The sequence below is a fragment of the Mizuhopecten yessoensis genome, unplaced genomic scaffold, assembly GCF_002113885.1.
Source record: "Mizuhopecten yessoensis strain PY_sf001 unplaced genomic scaffold, ASM211388v2 scaffold9847, whole genome shotgun sequence".
NCBI lineage: Eukaryota > Metazoa > Mollusca > Bivalvia > Pectinida > Pectinidae > Mizuhopecten > Mizuhopecten yessoensis.
Window position 1 is genome coordinate 3,403,002 of NW_018408252.1, and position 20,459 is coordinate 3,423,460.

The 20,459-nt window shown below is 35.1% G+C and overlaps 1 protein-coding gene across 1 annotated transcript in view; it reads right to left on the minus strand.

Annotated features, from left to right (window-relative positions):
* LOC110458888 (protein bowel-like) overlaps positions 1-7,658 on the minus strand; it is an 87,356-nt gene extending 79,698 nt beyond the window's left edge. The window contains exon 1 of the mRNA XM_021510849.1: positions 7,429-7,658. The gene's annotated coding sequence lies outside the window, so the exon portion shown is untranslated. The remainder of the gene's footprint in view (positions 1-7,428) is intronic.
* Positions 7,659-20,459: the final 12,801 nt, after the last annotated feature.

A 20,459-nucleotide genomic window follows, 5' to 3' on the forward strand; every position in this document is an offset into this window, starting at 1 on the left:
AAAAAACACAAAGTAAACTCTCTCCGATACATGCCCATTAACATATTAAACTAAGTTCATCTGTGTTCAAACTCACACAATGATACTAGCGAGGTTAATAGTTTTAGATATTTATTCATAACATAAACAGCGCTAGCATTTCTGTCGATTTTATTTCAGCTTAACCGGCCGCTATCCGGAAGAAAACATGCACCGTACTGACTGCTAGGGCAGTTATTTTCTGCTTTGAATACTTCCCACTGGCAATAATGATTCCGTAACGTACCCCTTGCGCTATCTTTTGACCATTTGGCAACTATTCGCTTCGTAGCTGACACGGTACAACACTTTTCTTTGGCTTACTTCACACGGCCAGTCATTTTGTTTACAAAGAAATGGTGTGCTATGCGCATGCGCTAGTAGAGGGAAATCCCTGAACAAAACGTTGGTCAGACAGGTAGAAATACCGATGATTATCTTAGATTTAATCATTTTTATGAATCTTTTTCAGCCAAATCCGATCGGCATTTTCCATAAGGAGTCTCACTTGATATGTTTATGTAGTATTTGGAAAAAAGACACAAAAAAAAGTTACTTCAGCGTGATGCCCCTTTCATTTTACTGGCCAAATAGGCTGTTGATAGGTTAGTGACTAAACATTATTTTCATACATTTGACCCCTGTGGCCTTGAAAGAGGGTCAAGGTTATTTATGTGAACAAGCTTATAAGTGCTTCATACTGGCATGTGACTGGCCAACCAGCTATTGGCTCTTCAGAAGATGTTGGTAAAAGATTTTAACACATTTGACATTTTTTACCTTGAAGGAATATCAAAGTCATTCATTTGATAAGAAACCCTCAGTATAGTGCTTCATCCCAGCATGCAACTGGCCAAATATCCCAACCCTATCATTGTAAATACTGTAATACTACAACTCATACATTCACATATTTTTATATAATCTTTTAGTGCATCATACTAAAATTATTTAGCACTTATTATATTATGCACTAATCAAAAATGGCTTAACCTTTTCACCCTTTCAGGCTGTAACTCTTAGCAACTTGATGACATCACAGCTATCCTTTATTGTTCTAGTCACATGACCTTTATTGTCATTGTACCATATAATAAGTTGCAAACTCATGTAACTGTGCTATGAAGACGGCCTCTCTTTGGCCGAAACATGACAGCACGTAGGATGTAAATCAAACATTACATTTTGTACCAGACTTCAGTGGTGTTGTTACTCATCATTTTTATTTTCATTTGCTATGCTTTCCCTGATGAGCACTGTTGAATACCATTAAGGTATCCACCCTAGGATCTCAACCGCCTTTCTTGCAGGGATGTTTAGTCTCCACCCCCCCACCCCATCCCCTCCTGTTGTTACATTTGACATTTGTTACCTTGAAGGAATATCAAAGTCATTCATTTGAAAAGAAACCCTCATTAGTGCTTCATCCCAGCATGCAACTGACAGGCCAAATATCCCAACCCTATGCCTTATGAATGGTTATTCAGAAGAAGCTGTTTAAAGAAACAAGAGGTCCAATGGGCCTGTATCATTCACCTGTTATTCATCCTATATCTGAGTAGTTTGAATAGGGTCAAGGTCAAACTTGTTATTTTTTCATAATCATTAGCTACAAGACAAATATCGTAAGAAGAAACTGTTTAAAAGTTTTTGCATGTCTGACCCTTGCCCTGTGACCTTGAAGGAGGGTATTTTAAATGCCACGTATTTGCTTGATATGATAGCTGTTCATCCATGCATGCTACTGGTCAAAGATCATCTGCCTTTTGGTTATTAAAAAGATGCTGTTAAAATGACCATGACCCCTGTGATCTTTGAAGTAAATCAAGGTCATTTAAAAATATGTTAACAAACTTCACAGTCCTTTTTTCAATATAATAAATAAAGAAGGAATGCCATTCACATCTGCCCAGTATCTATATACAATGTATATACATGTACATATGTAGTTTTCGAGTTTGAGCCTTGACCATATATTATTATCCAAAATAATGGGTGTTATTTGCATACCTCTTGATCCCAATGGGATAAGAATGCTAACACTGCAGTTTGGTTAATGCCTGCCCAGTAGTTTGGGAAAAGACATTTTTCAGTTTAAATTTGACTCCCTTTTAATTTGACCCTACTCCTATAAGCAGACAGAAGGGTCCGCCCCTACATTTGTATTAATTCTGATCCCTACCAACCAGTACATAATGGTATAATTTATCTTTTATTAATAGCAACAGACAAATTGAAACTTGTATCCCTTCTTATCATGAGAAAACAAATTTCTCATTATAATTACATCATCCAATACAAATATTGCAATGAAAGTTATAAGGTCTTTTTGTATCATTTTGGAAAAGAAAAAAAATCTACTCTTTTTAACACTCAAATTTCAGAAGTTTTCCTCACAAATTGATTTAAATATCCAGCACATCACAGTTAATCTGCTATTCACTTTTGTTTACGGTTTAGTTTCATAATGAAAATTTTAACATTTAATTAAAAGTTGAATTGTACATAAATAACTTTTCAACAATTTTGTCCCTATTAATTTCCTGTACCATACTGATTTTCCAAACACCAAGAACCTTGGTCAAGTAACAAGAAAGAGAAAAATGTGCTATCCACCGGAGATTGAACCCACAAACCCGCACTTCCTACACATGTAGTTAGACACTCTAACACACAGCTAAAGGGAAATTCCTTCTAGCGCAAATCTAGAAGGCGACTGTAATCCTTAAGTACAATTAAAATCTGCCACAATCAATTATATTCCCAAAATGCAAGGAAAATATCAATACCGGTAAATACATATAATAGCATTTTAGGTGAATTGTTTTTACGATGAAATGATATTATATCATGTGTTTTATTAGTGTCTTGAGAGTATAGGGCAGCATTTTGCCGGATATTAATTCATGTTAATGGTTTTTATACTGTATTTGTTTTACTGTGAATTAATATGCGACACTATAATAAAATAATTTTATTATATTATCATTAATATTTATTATATAAACTTGGTTTGACATTAACATGCAATGAAACAATAATGATAAAATCTACGAAAACTTTAAAAAATCTATGTTAAACGTATATGGATTTCTATTTCAGAGCCTGAGCAAATACTTTTTTTAATTGACAATTCATGAATCATCAACCTGCAAAATTGTCTTTTTGGAAAACATATTGTGCAAACTAATACTCCTCCAAGTTCCAAATGATTAAATTGTATATTAGACTGAACTAGAAATAGCAATACAGTCAATGGACAATGGTCTGAACAAAGATTTTAACGAAAAATTGATTTTTTTCTATTTCATCCGTGTCAACATTTCTAGTCAAAGAGAAATGTTCATGACGTTTGCTATGCATTGACATGTAGTGTTCTATCTATCTGAAATCAAAATGTTATGTCGAATATAATCAATTTGCGTTATTTGTTCTATTCCCTTTTGGCTTGCCATCCATTCATCTTAAAACAATCTGTGTGAACAGCACACCAAGTTTTTTATGTAAAATGTATATATACCCTGTAATTCATTCATGAACAAGACACAAAGTATCAGAAAATTATTGAAAGCACAGGAACATAAAGGAGGCATTACATGTACCAATATATTGGATGCATAGAATGAGCTAAGAATGCAGCCAAATCTCATTTTGCTGCACAGATCTCATTAAAATTGAAGATTTCTGAGGCAGTTGGCTCATGATCAGCTTCCAGTACAGAATGGTATACAAATGGAAACCACTAAATATTGTCTGACTGGAATTTATGGATACAGACAATTTACTCAAGAGGAAACTGAGAAAAGACATTATTCAAATATTATCACAACATACATGTATTTACCTGTGGTCATAGGAGATCAACATTCTATTCAAAGAATTCAGGGAAAACTAACTATAAAAGAACATTAAACCAGTAATCACACCTATCTATATAGACCACCAGTCATCACAGAACACCTGTCTATATAGACCACCAGTCATCACAGAATACCTGTCTATATAGACCACCAGTCATCACAGAACACCTGTCTATATAGACCACCAGTCATCACAGAACACCTGTCTTTATAAACCACCAGTCTTCACAGAACACCTGTCTATATAGACCACCAGTAATCACAGAACACCTGTCTATATAGACCACCAGTCATCACAGAACACCTGTCTATATAGACCACCAGTCATCACAGAACACCTGTCTATATAAACCACCAGTCTTCACAGAACACCTGCCTATATAGACCACCAGTAATCACAGAACACCTGTCTATATAGACCACCAGTCATCACAGAACACCAATCTATATAGACCACCAGTAATCACAGAACACCAGTCTATATAGACCACCAGTCATCAGAGAACACCTGTCTTTTAATAGACCACCAGTCATTACAGAACACCAGTCTATATAGACCACTAGTCATCATATGAAAACTGTCTTGAGATATATAATTATTAAAGAATCATGATGCATAATGCAGATTTAGGTTTAAATTTTTTATAAGTATTCAATCTGTACGTGTTGTGTTATTGTTTACATTTGATAAAACTGTTCAAATATCCTCAAATATACTCAAACATGCTGAACTTATTGAACTAGTGCAAATCACTTTCTGCTGATTAAAGAAATTATAATAAAAATATCGTACAGACAAATATATCCATCAAATTCTTCATCAAAACAGCTTCCTCCTTCACACACACACACACACACACCAGTTATGGATCTATCACATGTTGGAAAAGTGATTAATAGAAATATGTACAAAGGGGGATAAACCTAATACAAGTTCATTCAGTAGTCATTTCAATGATCCACAAAGCAGTAATAGGGTACCACTATATCCTTCCTCTCCCCTATTTTTTATTTGGGTGGGTGGTTTGGGTGAGGGGAGGTTAACAGGGATTAATGCAGGGATAGAAAGGTATTTTTATAAAAAAGGAGAAATATGCTCTAGATCTGTAGGTGCATGACCCGCTGGCGGGGAGGATGGCCACAGGCGGTAACCAGGGGGAGAGTAGAAAAGCGGGGCATTGTCGGATGACATCTTAAATTTTTGTACCACGTTCATTATAGATGCTTTGAATCAACCAGTGAATATACCTTATAATAAAGAGTTTGTGTGCCTGTTATGATATTGTTTACTGTAAATAATGCTGTAAAATATCGGCAGTGACAATATGAACACAAGGAAAATCACTGACGAAAAAGAAAAGAAAAATAGAACCAAGACAGATATTTGTGTGGTAATACATTTGTTTTTCAGTTACAAGTGATGGAACTTTTAACTGAAACAGGGGAAATAAAGTCGAAATAGGGGGAAATAATGCTGAAATTGGAGAAGGGAACTTGCCCATAATCGGCCATAAAAATACCTGTATATAAATCCATGGTTGATAATCAAATTTCCTAGAATTTGGATTCAACATATTCTAAATGCACTATAATCCCGGAATTTGAGAGCAGTGGGCCATTTTCAGCAATTTCAAATCAATATAGAAAATAAAAGGGGCCATTCTTTGTAAAATTAAAAGAAAATGGAACATGAAGGGGTCAATTTCAATTATGAGGGGTCACTGACCCAGGACCCCTCCAGAATTACCCCTTTGTACCTTTGTATAGTCAATTACTCTTTTCCTGAATTCATGCTGAGGATGTTACATTTTGTACCTTCAGGAAATTGAAGCCTTGTATAATAAGCATAGGACTAGCAAATATCAACTAGTTCTGTGGACTACCAAACAAACATTGGTTTGTGACTATATGCAGCCCAACAACTAGTGAAAAAGATACTTACATGACCTAGGTACATTAATGAAATTTAGATCTAGTGTCAATAAGTTTTGTAGCATTCGGGTTGGTACAAAATAAATTGACATGTCAGATAAATAAATGTTGAGAATTTTTTTTTTCAAAAGTATCTCCCCACTGTAGATTTTAAATGTCTTATTTCAAACTGAACAAATTCTCCTATGTATCTTTTTTAAAAACTAAATCTGAAGTTCAATATATTTAATTAACATATATCTCAATGCCAATGACTGAATGTTCAAATTGACTCTTTAAATATGAGAATTATCATGGGGTTAAAATTTATTATGACAGGGTATATTAGTTGATCAATAGCCCAATTGTACACAGATGTTGATCTTTGTCACAACTGTACAGGAAATGGACTGGGTTGATCACCGGAGACCAGGTAGCTCAATTGCTAACGTTACAGTACCCAAATTGGGACACTTTTTAGTGAAATATTGATGTTCAATTTGTATTTTATACCATAGTACCAATCCCAGTAACTTTTGTTCACTTTTCCTAAATAGATATCATTATCTTTTTATTTTGATAACAAGTAAGTTGCTATTTCCAGTGCATGGTTCTATAAATAGAACCGAAAATATAGTCATGGTTACGTTATCGTGAAACAGGTGTAGCTGTACCCAAATCGGGACACCTCTGCCAGTTTTGGCTTATATATTTGGAGATGAAAAAAGTATTTAGCAGAACATGGCATATCTTTGAAATATTTAAGAGTCATTGGTCGTTCTGAATGAATTTCTTTTCCAAACTACCATTAAGTTGTGAAACTTAGAAGAATTGTGAAAAATCACATACAAAAATTGAAAATCAATAATGTTGCATGCCACATCAATTTAGAACGTTACATTTTGGTCATTATTTATAAACTAAAACTATGATTGTAACCATATTAAGTGACAGTAAATAAAGTTCTTTAAATGTTTTATTGGTATATAAGCATCTTTAAATCAATATTTTCAATTTGAAAATATACTTCTTTGCACAGCATGCAAATTTCTTGTGACTTTTCCCTTCAAGTGTCCCGATTTGTGTACTGTGACGGTAGAGCATCTAGTTATCTAGAGTGTGGAGGGTCCCAAGTTTGAATCCCCTGGCTGTGCAATTTTTCAGCTCCTTAAAATTACACAACTGCCACACAAGAAACAATTTTGAAGGATGGACTTGAGTATAAGATTTGATAAAACACTGACTAGCCTAAAGTATGTAAAGAAATAAATCATTTTAAAATCCCAACTACTGAGCCCTCCCCCTTAAAATAAAAGTGAAATTCAGAGGGAAATATGAAATATTTGAATTGAACTTTCAAAAGTTTAATAATTTCAAAATATTTCTTCATCTGAACAACGACAACATACCATTAAATATCAATCTGGATACAGGGGCTGACAAATCTACCTTCAAATGCAATATGCTCGCATGACATCAGACTAACCGTCCAGTGTGCAGATTGCAGCGGTTCAGCCGTTCAGTTTTGACAGCAGTCATGCCTGCCTACGCACAATTTAAAAATACAAGAATGGGAGATAGTTCAAACGTGTCAGTCTATTTAAATGGACAATAATGTCAAATTTAAAGTCATACCTACCACACAGCCCCGGATCACCGTTGTTTCATTAAATCTGCGAATTATGTCGACTGTCGTCTCATTTCTCGTCACTCCGAATTCCATGGATATATCCGGGTCTTGACGTAACCACTTATAACATTAATAATATTCGAAAAAATGCAATCCTATTCATTAGCTATGTCTCTATGCTAAACATATTCTATGATTTTAAACATGTAATGTTAACTTTCGTTTTCATATGGTTTATATACGCTTATTTGCCAAAATCTTTAATTCAGGGTTTTGACAAATATATTAATTGAAGTTATCTCCCTTCCCATACGAAGGACACTTACTAAAAACCGGAAAATTGACCTAAATTGACCCGCTATCGTGCTTAACACCGAGTGCGTGCAAATATATATATCAGCATCACGTTTTCGTGACGGTTCTCAAATGTTTAAATATTATCACTCTACTACATATTTGAATAAATCTAATAAGCTTGGTTGCTGATATTTTTTAGAGAATATATTTTTTTAGTAAATGCATGAACATCACGTTGCGTTTATTAACTGAGTATTATATGTCGCAAGCACGTGCGTTGTCTAACGGTAATTTGCAATTTATTAATTTTGATTTCATTTGACATCTTCGACATCTAGAGGCATTTGAATACGAAAACGAAAGTGGCACACGACCTACGAACTTTCCTTCTAGCCAATCTGATTAAAATCATATCATACGTTCTCTACGTACGAAAAAGATTATCGTTGTTTTTGTGTGCTTTATTTATTTTATTTTGGGGTTTTTTTCTTCTTTATTTTCATTTTTTGTTTGCTCCGTTTTTATTTGCTTCTTCTTTATTTTCCGTTATTTTCTATTGCATTTTTTTTTTTTTTTTTTTATATACACCTTTTTTTCATGTGGCTGGTCTATGCAACAAATTAATGATATTCCCTTTGGTGTATTGACGGATAATTGCGCATACGAACGAACACACTAAACTGGACTATGTGACATGTTTCTATGTGACAATTAATAAAAAAAAAAACCACTTATGACTTAACGACACTTAAGATAGTCCATACACAAATGTGACGGAAGTTCATATACAACCTAGGCCCAACAGTTATGTGACACGCATGTACGAACATTATGGTAACATAAAAAAAGTCTGTATATATGTCCATATAGTATGTGGCACCGAAATGTTAGTATAATCTTTACTAAGTGCGAAAATGGACTACAGAAGGAAAAACTGCAGAGAAAACATCACGAGGACCTGTTTGAAAATATAAAAGATTTTTTTGTATGATTGTCACATAGTAAGAAAGTTATCCAGCCCGCTTTGAACCAATAATGTGTCACAGAAGACCTGATTCGCAAACACGGACGATCGAACAAAACAAAAGGCGAATGGACAACGCAAACCATAATTGATTTCATCATACATAAACATGTGCAGATTGACGAGTACTTTCAACGTAACGTGGAACGCGACTGTCACGGAACCCTTATAAATAAAAACAAAGTTTAACATGAAACAGATAATTAAAAGTTTAATGCGGGAAATGAAACATGGATGTAAAACAAAGCGTGGAATACACAATTCTTCATATAAAAATAGGAATTTTGATGTATGCTACACCTACACGCTTTTCCCCACGAAAAACAGTTTCACTCTCATAAAGACATAATGTCTTTTATGAACGATCATATTAATTAATGACATCAATTTTAAAATATTAGAGGAATGCATGTCTGTAGAGAAATGTAGAGATGTCCAATGGGAATGTCTACATAGCATTGGTTCAACTGATTTTAAGCTAATGAAGATGGGGACTTTCAGATGGAAAATGTAACTTATGTCATGTCGACCTCGAGACACATTAACATTTGTTTTATAGATGTAACTTCACTTAACCCTTTCACCCTTAAGTAACTTTAGTAGACTCTACAATGCATTTATGGGATGAGTCCATTATGGTCTACAGTGGCAAAAGGGTTAAGGAATATGGAAATCAATTATGCCATATATACACAAAGCTATCAACATTATCTTTCCATCACAACTAGTTTATAAACTTTCTGAAACAGATGCAATGTTCGGATGCCATAACCTAAACATAAACTAGTTATCAATCTAATGATACTTACACCTAAATCGTATATTTGGAAATCAAGAAATAAATTGAAATTTGAAAATAATGTTGTTGTAAACAATATAAAACAGTTTTTAAAAATGAACATTTTATATGCAATGTATAAGTACATGTAAATTGTGAATGAAAGAGGAATGAACGAATGATTGACATAAAAGTATTAAAGGATGAGTGTCTATAAGACCTTTTTTTGGGCCCCGGTATATCCGGATTTTCACCTCCTTAATTTGTTTAAAGATGTCTTATTTTATCACATGCGCAAAAACGAAGGTAAACGTTTGACCGAAAGTGGGTTTTTGGGGTACCGAAAGGAGAAGGGGTAAATCACAAATATATTTAGCTTTTTTCAAGATGAGCTTAAATACCAAAAAAAAACACCATTTCTACTTTTGGAAACATATGTACATGTTACAGGCATATACAAAAAAATCACTTTCGGTCAAATTTTTACCTTAGTTTTTGTGCATGTGATACAATAAGAACAAATTAAGGAGGTGAAAATCCGGATATACCGGGGCCCAAATAGGGGCCTTATAGACATCATCCTTTGAATCAATTAAAAATGATACCGTGCATCCAGCTTGGGTGTTTCACGTTCTGCCATATACATTAATTATTTTTTCTTTATAAAAGGGTTGTATACTGGCAGGCGAGGCTCCTCCACTGGTTAACATGGTTTTGGAAATTTTGGAAATTTTGAAAAAAATCACGTTTTCTTTTGGCAAATAATGAGTGAAAAAATGTCTCTTGTGATGACCTCTTTTTATACAAGGATGACCCAGGGCTCTTCAATCCTAGTCCACCTTATAAATGTGCTAAGGTGATAAAAAGTAAAATGTCAAAAAAAAGGGGTATTCAAAAGATCATTCTTTACCTTCTTTGTTCTTCATTTTCCTAACAGATACTTTTACCCCGTCGCATGTCGAAAATTTACAAAGGAATCTTGTACATTAACTTCAACCTCGTAATGTTATGTTATTTGCCACTATGGTCAGGGGTATTTTTAACAAGGAGACCAAGGGGAATATACATATCGAATATATAGTGATAACAAAACTGAACTGTCAACATTCAAGATGGCTTCCTGGTGGCCATCTTGGTTTTCTGATCGGTCATTAAATTCAATATACCTAATTCAGGACCATGGAAAACCTTCATATAAAATCTGAGAAGGATCTCTCCAGTAATTTGTGAGAAGTAGCACTAACAAACTGTGAGTCTCAAAATTCAATATGGCCGCCTCTCGGTCACCTTGGTTTTTCAATCAGTCCCAAGATTCGATATGCGTAACAAGGGACCATGGTGAATCTTCATATGAAATTTAAGAAGGATCCCTTCAGTATTTTGCGGGGAATATCACTTACAAACTTGTCGAACTGAGGAGGATCCCTCAAGTAATTTGGGGTGATTTGAATAGCCAACATCTGATGATGGTGAAGTAATAAAAGTTGAGGTATCAAAAACAAATCACAAACTGTACTGACAGATGAATTTTCTATCATGATTACATTCCATATTGATCCAGTCCCCCTGCGGAGTGAGCGTTCCACAAAGTATTTCTGCATGGAACAGTCTGTAAGTAACCCATCGTTCTCGGTCCATCTCCAATCAGCGTCAACTCCCGTGGTCACTGCACCAATGAAATGCCATGAAAATAATTTAAATACTTTGTACATCTTTCTTTGGTTTTAATGCCATGCATGTAAATACACACAGAATTAAGATTGCATGAAGTTTTACAAATGCGCAAATTCGAATAAAAAATAATAACAACCCGTCTCCATGTATTTGAGTATGGAGACTTTTCAAGCTAGGCAGAGGACGAAATGTATATTCTATTGAACGATTTTGAAAATAGGAGGGGCAACCCTATTATCCATGACTTATGATGGTGTAGTAGGAGTTATTTTATTTACAAATAATTTAAACTTGCTTGTAACAAACCTTTTCATTGGCCTAAAAAAATATGTTATCATCCCATAACGTAAAAAACGACGTCGCCGTTTGTAACGTCGCTTTTGATTGGCTGATACAGCGGCGTAATAATTTCTAACAGAAAAGAGTCAATCAATAAAAGTTGATGGACACAGGACTTGTGTATAGTAGATTAAATTATAAGGATTAACTTGAATATATTTTTTATGTTATGGAGCTATAACACCAAAAAACGGAGTGTACTCGAAGCGGTTTATAATGAGAATACACTCCGTTTTTTGGTGTTATAGCTCCATAACATAAACATTACATTCAAGTTAATCCTTAAAGATAATAATGTGATGATGTCAAGTCTTGGTGAGAGTTTCCTAGTCTTAGATAGAGCAAGTTGTAGTAATATTGAGAACAAACACGGCCACGTCACGGAAGGAGGAATCAGAAACAGAGGAAACATTTTGATCATGGATTGTTTTCTAGATAGTACCCTGATTTCTCCTACGCTTCTCAGGTGCATAATCGTTATTTCTAAGGAAAGGGTTTACTTGTGATTACCTCCCTAGGGTAAGACAACTCGCACGCACTATTACTCTGAAAACGATACCATCGCGTCGTCATTTTATGCAGTGTGATCATGGTACAGTCATCAGGTTTGCCACACATCCTATGCGCCTTTGATGATGTTGGGTTATCCTTTTTATGTTATTTTTTCAGCCGGAATGTGTTGGAAGAGCAAAGAACCACACTTTTTTTTTTATTCAGACAAAATAAACTCAACCCTCGGGATAATGGTAATGTAGTTTAGTAGTCGGTACATGCTGCTGCTAAACTTGAAAAATCTTACCTTTGGGATGCGATTTATCTGTCTATATCACAAAGGAATGTCGGATTATGGGTTTTAACGGGCCCCCTCACTCCCATTCTGTCTCAACAGAAGTAAGATCAATTTTGATTTCCACCGTTTTGGTACTACATGTATGATGCAATTGTGAAATTCACTGTTGGTATTACGTATATGTTGCCAAATGTTATACATTGTACATGTCGTTGAAAGCATCTATATGTGTCTTACACTCATCGTAAAATAGTCGAAAAAGAGAAATGCTTACTTGTATATCGGCTATATTTATGGGTACGTGTAAGTCGATGATATTATTTGGATACGACTTTTTATGGTTGCCATGGATGTGCGTCCGATATGGTTATATTTGTATGTAAGCTAGTCTTAATGGTTTCGGTTGCAATTTAGCGTTTGATGGTTGTCGTTGGGTGTTCTTGTTGGCTGCCGTTGTATGTTGATCTTCCGTTTGTTTAAGAGTTACACTTTGGATTGTGTCGTATGGAGTCAATCGCCGATCATGAGCCTAAATATCATGATTGTTGCTGGATGCTATTTCGTATTTATTTTTAAGACGATATTGTTTAGTAGTTGATAACAGGTGATAGTCTACAATGTATGTCGTTTGTATATATCCATTAGTTTTATTACTCTAATCGAGGGACTTAACTCGTCTGGTCTTGCACTTATCGGGGACCGTCGTCATGAATTAACATTTAGTGTTATAATGACGGCCATAATAGTATGCCTGATTCGTCTTCCTTATTTTGTTGCTGTGGGGTTATTTTTTAGTGTCAACCATATGTTACATTTTATATTTTACTGCCGTGTTTGTACTCATATTCCCCCCCCCCCCCCCCCCCCCCGAAATGCTATTAACTATTTAAGGGCTGTATAATGCAGACTCTTGTATTTGTTTCTTCAGTAGTAAAGAGCGTCATAACAGCGCATTGGAGATTTGTTTAAACTATTTTTGCCTCGCTTAGTTGCATACGATTATATTTGCTCATAAAAAAAAATATTCAGCAAAACACGGTGCAATGAAAGGATAAATATATAATATACATGTACTATAAATAATAGTATAAATGAATAGAAATACTGATGGTACTGCAGTGTGCATTCCGGTCTGACCGTGCATCTTTCCGCTCCCATTACAAAATTGGCGAGCTTGCCATTCTTGTTTCCAGCATTAAGTGTATGCTTGGCAAGGGGAAACCCGAACTTTGGTTGAAAATAATTGTCTTTGCAGGGGTATTGGAAAAGGGAAGGAAATGTAGCAGAACTGAACTGAGTCGATCGTCGGCTACCATATAGCTCAATTGGTAGAGCGTCCGTCTACAGTTTGAATGGTCCTTGGTTCGAATCTCGGTCAGACCTTGCATTTCTCTTTTCTCCCCTGCTACAAATACTGTGTGTATGTCATAGGAAACCTTTTTCTGACTCAGCATGAGGAGTGTGATTAAATATTAGTTGAATACCAGGTATTAGCCGTTGTGTTTTGTCCAAAAGTATTATCTAATTGGGACATTGGACATTATTTATTGAAAAAATGAATATTTAGTTAGAAAATATAAATTCAAAATATGTGATGAGTGACGAAGACGCAAACCCGCTATTTAGGTATCAGGTGTGCATTATATGTTGAATATTGAGATGTACATTATAATTTATAAACTGCAATGAATAAGTAACACTCTCTCTCTCTCTCTCTCTCTCTCTCTCTCTCAATAATAGATAAATGTAGTGATTTAAACTATGAAATCCATCTTATGATGTGTATATACAATTATTTATCTTATAAGGAAAGGGCGTTAATAATGTTCATGTAACTTGTGCCCAATCCTCTTGCATTTTTTGGCAATAAAATATGTTTAAACTAAAAAATTAGGTATCAGGTTTTGAACATGTGATATGTAATCATCCTTGCAATTCTTGGAGTTACGTTTTTTTACATTCTCTGCACCCTTAGAATATATCCCGACTAGTTCAGAGGTTCTGTATGCGCCATATCGTTGATAGTAGATGCAGCATAGTTTCCACTTTAATGTACGTCAAAAGAATAGAGCTACAGCGTATCGGTAAAATTGACTGTCTTTGAAGTTTGGAGTAGCCCCTGTGTAATTTGCAATTGGAGGGTATCAGCCTAGCAATCAATTAGTTTGTTTCTTACCGAAAGTTATCAAATAGCGAACTGCGCGCCTTCGATTTTGTCCGGCACTTTCCAGTGATGCAGATAACGTAAGAGAGCGTGATACCTCTTCCACAATTTTCATCATTTTAAAGCACATTTTATCAACAAGACGTAATCCGCCAACTTCCAAACGAATATCAAACTGAAAATTGGACGTTCAAAATGTCCAATCAGCGAAGCAAATTTACTTTAAGATTTGGAGTTAACATGGCACACGATTTGTGAATTGTCCGTGTCGTCCGTCTGCAGGTTCGGGGAATTAGTATAGGCCTGCTGTATCCCACTATATGTCGTAAAGGGCGACTATTGTTGGACCTTCTGCAGAGTCGGGGTCTTTCATCTGTGACTTCTACTAAAGGGATTTTGAAGAAACCAAAACTGATGGGCTGCCTCTATTGCAACATTTGAGATCTTTATATTTTCGTTCTATTTTTTGAATACCATTTTGGTTCCTATTGACTAAATTGGCAAAACCTTACTTTTGGCCTAAGTGTTGAGCGTTCGCCCAAGTTGGGTAGGCAATGGGTTCTGTCCCCGGGCCGGGATATACCAAATCCCTTAAAATGGTTGTTATTGCCTGCTTAACGTTAAGCATTTAGGATTATCGCAACGTTTGGTTTACCCGTTGTCAGTAAAAATGTGACTGGTTGGAATACTGTGTTGAGTGACCTCGGTATGGTATTTCAGTGATATAGCACTATAAAGTCGGCATCAGATCCAAGCTATCGCAAGGTGGCAAGTACCCCAACATAACCTGCCTCTAGCAAACATACACACATGCACGCATACACAACATACACTGAGGCACGTCCTTAAACTACCTTAGCTGTTAACAGAACTTTAAACATAATAAAACCAAAACAATCGTTCGTCTGCCTTTTCTTCAAACGACCTCCCCAAATAAACCTTGATAACGGCAGAAATCGTATTTAGCCTTCTGTTAGGATATACTAAAGTCTTATTAGGTTTGTTTAACTGAATTAACACAATTGATGTATCATACGTCAAATTATTGAAATATTAAAATGATGTCTTCTAGACAACTCCGACTATTTGCATGATGAAATCTTGCCAGTCACTTGCATGATTGTTTGGTTTGGTTTGGTTTGTTTGTGCTTTACGTCCTATTAACATCTATGTTCATTTAAGGACGTGCTAGGTTTTGTTGGTGGATTGAAATGTAAAATTTATATAAATATATCACCGTTAATTACGCTCAGACGTCAAGTTTGTAAACTTTTTAAAAGAATAGTCTGCAGACCCACGAGCTAAGGAGTAATGAAATTTGTCATGCAGCTTGCGAGGATTAAGGTACCATCAATCTATGTAACAGATTTGTTAAAAAATAGCTTTTGACATCATGAAACGTTAAATCTGTCGGCATGGTCTGTTCTTACATTGGCATTTGTCCAGTTTAGATATTCGGTGTTAAAGAAATAGCAATTTCCGTCCAAATGTAGGTCTCCAATCTGGCAGGGCAATGGTGGTTCATCTGAAACAAAACAAATAACAAAACATGAACTGATCCAGGGCATAATGGGTATTAGACACAGCAGTAACCGTGTGATACTGTATAGCGCTTTGAATTCCCGGGGTCAATATTTCGCGATTTCGTATTCATTAAATATTCGCGGGGGTTACATTTCGCTGTGCACCCCCGAATCTCATGTGTCGTGCATTGAGTATTTTGAGTGTCATCATTTACGGGTTAAACCTCAAAATACAGATAAACCGTTTGAAAACACTGATCTCCTACTGTGTACACATAAATATGTTGTCACTTACATGCAAGTGTTGTTTTTACATGGACTGCCCAGTTTTCTGGTGATAATATGAATCGAGTTCATTTGAGCTTGCATAGAAGCGTTGGGTTATAAGTATTTTCAACATGTTGTGATAAGGTCCGTTAGCATTTTTGATAATTTTGCTGGTGTTTAGAATTCGCAGATATTATTCAAATCGCGAATATAGCGAAATTAAAATCCCCGCGAAATTAACCGCTTTACAGTATGTTATCGTTCTCTAATTAACATCAAAATAAAGTATCCACATAGCAGCATCCTTGTCAACCTCAAACAAAACATTTCTATTGCTATCATGCAAGCATCAAACAAAGAATAATATTTTCGGCATGCACCTGACAATAAATATATGCACTACATAATGTATATGTTAATTCAGAAAAAAACGTATGTGCATGTTTTATGGTGGATGGGGAGAATATTTTCCAACATTTTCGAACACCAAATTATGCATGTAGATTCCACCACAATATACAAACATACGTTGATTGCATCTATTCGTGTCTACCTCACTGTCCATACGTCAACAAATTGTGTAAAGCAGGCTGCACGCGCTGACACTTATCACGTAATGCCCACATGTCTTCATGTCACAACAAGCTTCATTCGCGTCTCTATCAATGTCTGACCATGCGGACAGTTTTCCTATATTGCGCATTTAACTTGGATGTATTGGAGAAGACAGATGATTATCTCAACCAATCCAATCCACCAATCTATCGACATCTCTAGTCAAAACATGGATTCAGCGTTTGACAGATTTACAAACGCTATCGCTGTAATGTCAGCTGAACAATATGACCGCGAGTCCTGCATACATTTGTTCTGCTAATTATCTAGAAAGAGTCTCATCCTGACAACTGGGTTTAACTGCACCGATGCACATATCAAATCACGTAATAAGGACAAACTATTTGTTGAGAAGGTAACCCCCGATCGCCGGTTTAAACATAGTGGGAAATGAAGGCTGGGTAGTGTTTCCAGTGCAACTAGGGTTTACGGTGGAACTACGAAACGCATTCAAAATATCAGATTAGGTGTACGGAAAATGATAGGGAGAATAAATGAAATATAAAAATAATTAATCACACCTTAAAATAGCCCTGTATATACTATGTATATTGTTCCTGTGTAATGACTCGGTACATACACCTTAATAAATCGTCTTTTATGTTCAAACCAACCTCAAGTAGACGAGTCTGCTGTTTTTATCGTTTAAATCAGGTAATGAGCGTATAATTTATACACTCCACATATATTAAACGTAAAAATACCTGAGATACAAATTAAGGTGTCCCGAGCATTTTTTTTTTCAGAATATGTTTTACATGATACTAAGGCCTAAGTACAAGTTCAGTTTATATCAAGGTGTATGATTTGAACTCGACTGTATAATTTATGCGTTGTATATCAATGGAGCCAATCTATTTCATAACGATTTCCAGGCAGGGGAAATATTTTTTATGATATGATATCGTTATCGATTTTTTAAAAGATATCAATATGAATTGAACGTTGGCATACGTTTCCGAACTGATTTTATTTACTCGAAATATCTTACTAATTTCATTAATGTATTTTTATATTTAGGTCGGTACCAATTGGAAAAATATTTTCAAGATGATCCAAGATTTGATATCGAAACTACTTATTTTGGTGGTTCCGTGGGAAAGAAGACGGCGCAATTCTACCTACATTCACCTATGGTCTTCCTGAGTGTAGAACTGACAAAGTGCATCGATATGTTTGTTGTTTGAGTAGGGATCAAGTGGTAATTGTTTATATATGAATGAAACACACATCGATGATTGACATTTTAGATTTTACGACATGTTATGGTTGATGATTATTTTTTTCAAAATTTGCGAAAGCAACTTTATTAAAACATTTGTTTGTTGCTCAAATTTTGTTTAATTCATTGAAACACTTATAAAGCGGCACGCATGCTGAAATATTCACTTACTCTTATTTAAAATAATATTGAATTGTGTTATTATTTTGAATTGAATTAAAAGACCGAAGTATTTCCACTTAGACACAATTACCTGACATTGTTTATAATGGTGCGCAACCATAGTTTACGTGCTGTTCCAACATAAAACATAAAATAGTCGATTGCAAAAATGAATACTTCATGGAAATTGATTTTTGAAAATGGATATTGATTTTGTGAGGTCAAATTTAAGACAGGTGTTTGGCATTAAAATATTTTCATTCAAAAAGTTAATGATGACAAATAGTAGTTTTTATTACATTTTTAGTTTTGTGAAATATTACCGGCATAGGGTAATGCAGTAGATTTGTTGCTACTATATCAAAAATCTGTTAAATATTTTCACATTTAAGGATCCCTGTACCACTGCACTGTCGTTTTTTCGCCTTTAATTAACTTCCGTTTTAATATAACTGTAGCACATTTGGGCTCGTACACTTGCGTTGTCAAGGTAACCCAATCGGTTTCAGCGACAGTATAACAATATAAAGTCCCGGATTCGAACCCTAGTCTGGCCACGCATAAGAGTTTACACTCAGAACATAATTGTTGATTTTTAGTTTATTTATTTCATCTCCAATATGTTTTCGTAAAAGTCCCGCAAGGTAAACTTTTCTTTTTAAAAATGATTTATCAAAGCTATAGACAGGCCAGCAACAATTGTTTCAAATGAATAGTTCTATTTTTGGCAGTGATACAAGTATCTTTAACTGATCGATCAGCGAGTAGGTTTAAGTGTGAACATAACAAACAATGTAATATGCTTGTTCACTCTATATAAATTATCAAAGACTTAAGTCACATAACAATACAAAAGATTCATTATTATATACTCCCTTTTGGGTTACCTAAAAAGCGTTGACAATGATATAACCGCGTATCAGCTTTATTCCTATACATTTTAACTGAGTTATTGAAATTATTTTCAATAATATCTTACCTCCAATGATTTTCGATTTTGTCCTTTTCAAAAGAGTATTTTGTTAAGTTTTGTAAGGTAGAGGAATAGTCATGTTTCCAATGACCCCAAACGCCCTGCACGAGTCCCTGTGAACGTTTTCAGTAGCAATCGAAACATATATTTCATATCCAGATGTTAAAAATGAATCATGTCGGTTTTCCGTCTTCTGCGTAAATACATTGAAGTCATTGAGATGAACGGCTGTACAAGTACAGATCACGTGGTATTTGTATCTTATGTTTGTGTATTTGGAATAGCCTATATTTCGCGCATGAATCTCGTTATTATTAAGCTTTCCCCCTTTGTTCTGGAGTATCATGGATGCAGTTTACGGCTAGCAACCCCTGTCGTGCGGTTACAGATACCGAAATTAGCATAACCCAAGTACAATTTGTGCCATATCAGCACAGGGCGAAGGCACGCCTGAAAAAGAAAATAGAATAAACCTTTCCAGACGCAACTACTGCAGTTGCGTGAACATCAGACTACAAATTAATACTTAGAAAGGAAAATATCAGTGAGGAAACAGTAAACGTATCTTGAAAACATCGGACAAACATTTTTTTTTACCTATGGATCCATTATTTTCCATGAGCAATCGAGAAATGTTATTTTATTCTTTTAATCTTTACTACCACTGATGAGTTCAAAAGTAACAAAAAACACATGATGCAGCCAATGTTTACTTTGTGTGGCTTTGTGGATCCACTTAATTACTTATTAGATAGAATACAAGTTTCCTAACCTCGTATTTCAACTGAGCGCTGTAATAATTTGTATGAATCATGAACTGATATGTATAAAGTACTGTTTCTATATGAAATGATTCAGTACTTTTATCTTGGCAGTATTTTTCTATTAACCGTAATGTACAAGGACAACTGGAGCAGACGAGTGTAATTCTTTCAAATAATAAAGTTTTCGCACATACCCCTTTCCATAATTATGTATAAAGAACAAAAGCAACGAAATTAAATCGAAAATAATCTCCAGGAAAACGCGTTTACCTTTTACGAAAATATTACCTCTCCGAATATAATTTCGATATGGTCGATATTAGTGGATATATAATTTTGCAAAACTTACCTTCCATACAGACTGGTCTTCTGTTTGACAGTGGTACACACTTCTGATCTGACGGGCAATGTTTAAACCATGCCCCCATGAGCTCCTAGAGGAATTATA